This window comes from Galeopterus variegatus, unplaced genomic scaffold (genome assembly GCF_000696425.1).
Source record: "Galeopterus variegatus unplaced genomic scaffold, G_variegatus-3.0.2 Scaffold5684, whole genome shotgun sequence".
Taxonomy (NCBI): Eukaryota; Metazoa; Chordata; class Mammalia; order Dermoptera; family Cynocephalidae; genus Galeopterus; species Galeopterus variegatus.
In genome coordinates this window covers 123,352-126,783 of record NW_007731795.1, presented here as the reverse complement: position 1 = coordinate 126,783, position 3,432 = coordinate 123,352, and the positions used below count along the sequence as shown (strand labels likewise).

Below are 3,432 nucleotides of genomic sequence, written 5' to 3'. Positions count from 1 at the left end.
ACAGTGGTTCTCATAGAAATATACAGTAAAACAATGGTTACCAGAGACTGAGAAAGGAAGGAGAGTGAGGAAGGTGGGGGAGAAGAGGTGGGTTAACAGGTACGAAGTCACAGGAAGAATAAGTTCTGGTATTCTAGGGTGACTATAGCTAATATTGTATTGCATATTTCTAAATAGCTAGAAAAAAGGATCTTGAATGTAAATACCAAAAAGAAAAGATAAATGTTTAGGTGATGGATGTGCTATCTACCCTAAGTGAATCGTTGTACAATATATGCATGTATTGAAACACACTGTACCCCACAAATATGTACAATTAAAATTTTTGAAAAAAGAAAACATAGTGGAAAAAAGAAAAAAATAATAAGTGAAAAGTTGAGCCCCAGAGTGGGAAAAGGTGTTTGCAATACATCTTGCTGACAACAACCGGTAGGAAACATGCTGACTATCTAATAGAAAAACTGGGCAAGAAACTTTAGTAGGCACTTTGCAAAAGAGAGTATTCAAAGGGTCAATAAATATATCCGTCTAAAGGGGCTCAACTTCTTTAGTTGAAATAGAATGAGATATCACTACAATCTGCCATCAAGGCAAAAAATAAAAATAACAATACCAAGAGTTGGTAAGGATGAGAAGCAAGTAGAATTCACATAAAACTACTTTGGAAAATCTATTCAGCAGTTTCCACTAAAGATGACTACTACATGACCCAGCAATTCCACTCCTAGGTATGTACACAAAGAAATGTGTACCTCTGTTTCCTAAAAGACATGTATAAGAATGTTCACAGCAGCATTGTTAGTATTAGCAAAAGTATGCAGACTCGTCATATAATAGAATACCACAGAGCAATGATGAATGAACAATTGTTACATGCAACAACAGGAATAAATCTCACAAACGCAACATTCAGCTAAAAGAGACAAATTCTTTTTTAAAGTACACCCTCTATGATTACATTTATATAAATTTCAGAGACAGGCAAAACTATTCTATGGTTTAGAAGTCAGGACAGCGGTTATATTTGGGGCTATGATGACTGGAAGGTTGTAACAGAGTGGGCTCTGGGCTTCTAGAAATAGTCTCTTTCTTGCTCTACGTACAAGTAACTTCCCTATGTAGAAATCGATTGAGCTGCGTACCGTGGTCTGTGCATGTTTCTGTATGTACGTCATACTTCAATAAACATTTTTTTGTCTCTTTCTTGCTCTACGTACAAGTAACTTCCCTATGTAGAAATCGATTGAGCTGCGTACCATGGTCTGTGCATGTTTCTGTATGTACGTCATACTTCAATAAACATTTTTTAAAATTCCCTAAGCATTTTACACAAGAGAAATACTGTTTTTTCTTTGACTCCAACAAATGCGGGATCTCAAGAACCCCTAGCTTAGGTATGAAGCCAACTAAATCACTGCACACTCACAAATGACAAATGCTGTAATTTTTGCTAAGGCTGGTTTATTCCCAAAGTTCAACTGCACCACTTATGAGTATTTTTTCCATTCCTGCTGGTCTTTCTTTTTTGCCATCCTCTTAAGTCTGTGTTTTGTTTTCTCTTTCCATACATGGTTCTGATGCTGATGAGACCAGATTTTGTTGGATCTCAGATATTCATTTTCCATTTCCTAATTGCAATGTAGCCATAACACAATTGCAGAAAGGCAATTTTCCATCCAAATCTAAAAAATAAAAAAAAGACTATTTAGATGCTAATCCATCTGCATTCTTTAAAAAATTTAGCATGGTTTTGCTTTGATCCCCACATTCTCATTTTAAACTCCCATTGAATTTCATTGTGTGATTTTAGTGTTTTGCAAAGGAACCAATTTTAATGAATTCCCACTGCAAATTGGAATAATAGATATTTATCCTTTTATTCTTGATATTTCATTTTCAAGGTCAAAAACAGCATTAATTTAACTTCACATTTTATTAAATGTTATGTGGATGTTCCAAATCCCCCCTGGTCCCAACTCTAATTCTTTCCCACTTTTGATTATTCTGTTCCATCAGAACCACAGCAACTAAAATTGCCTTAGAAGAAAGAAGAAAGAATTAGAATTTAGTTACTGACTTTTCCAAAGGGCATGGTAATGAATATATAAAACCATCAGGTGGGACATACTTGCTGGTGCAAATGACTTCCCAATGGGACTTTTTAACTTTCTCTATGATTAAGCCACGGTAAAGAGCAGTGTCCAGCAATTATAAATTCTAATAAAGAATCTGGCCTAAACAATTGTTTAATTACTTTTATTGAGTTATCCAGACTTAAGTCTCTATTTTTGCCAATTAGTACAATTAATCCGTAAATTTGAGTCATCTTCCTTTAAAGACTATGTAATTCTGAGACTAAATATTCTGCAATATCAAGATAAAAAACCCATTAGGGAGAACAAAAACTCATAAGCCACAATTACATTCAGAAAAATGGAAAAGAACAATTCTGATTTTAAATTGTGGTGAATAAGTTAAATTCTCTCCTGCTACTGAAAAATCCTTACCAACAAAAATGTGCATACTTGTAATGTATTCAGAATACAGTAAAGGTTGTGTAAAATTATAAGTGAATGAAAAATATATTTACATGCCAGCAACTGTTTTTATTACTAACAATTGGGTGAGGGGAAAAAGTCTTGCAACTCTGACTATTCCTTTGGAAATGACAATAACCCTAAAGTAACATTTTTCTTCCTCTAAGTGTTAATGATTTCCATGGCAACTCTCCATCTGCTTTCTACTATTTTCACAGGCTTTTAAAATTAACCTTACATGTATCAGTGTTCCAAGACTATCTTTATGGTTGCACAAACCATATGACTCTTTGACAAAGTTGATTATGCCAGCAACAAGAGAGAAATATTCAGATGTCACATCTGTTATGTAAGAAAAAAAAATTGGTGTAAAATGGGAATAAAGTTGGAAATGAGAAGCACTATTTCTGCAAATTCTATGTAATCAATCTCTAAGCCAATGACTACAAGCTTCTCCTTAGTTCCTAAATCAGAAAGTAATTTAGCCATGCAACACCCCCCGCCCACCCACCCACCCATCCAGCGCAGCGATGACCATCAGGCTGCTGTCAGAAGCACTGGTGGCTCCCAAGCTGTGGTGGGGGATGCTGAGGGCCTCAGCCACACCACACCAACATCCTCATCCAGCCCAACGATGACCACCAAGCCACCACTGGAAGTGCCCAGGGCTCCCCTGCCAGAATGAGAAGGGTGCCACAGGCTTGGACCACACTCCCCTTTCCTCCTTCTCCCACCATATCCCCCTTCCCTTTCCCCTCTCCTCCCTCCCCCTAACTGCTCCACAATAACATCTTAGAATGTAAAAATAATAATAATAAATAAATTTTTTAAAAGAAAGCAATTTAAATTCCAAGAAAGTATTCTACACAGAATATACTTGAGTTTATTCAATACA

The 3,432-nt window shown here is 36.0% G+C and overlaps 1 long non-coding RNA gene across 1 annotated transcript; it reads right to left on the bottom strand.

The window, feature by feature from the left end:
- Positions 1-1,444: 1,444 nt before the first annotated feature.
- On the bottom strand, positions 1,445-2,865 carry LOC103605250. The gene is made up of 2 exons (XR_551783.1): positions 2,776-2,865; positions 1,445-1,682 (listed from the first exon to the last, which is right to left on the bottom strand). It is a non-coding gene; the product is annotated as an uncharacterized LOC103605250 (long non-coding RNA).
- Positions 2,866-3,432: the final 567 nt, after the last annotated feature.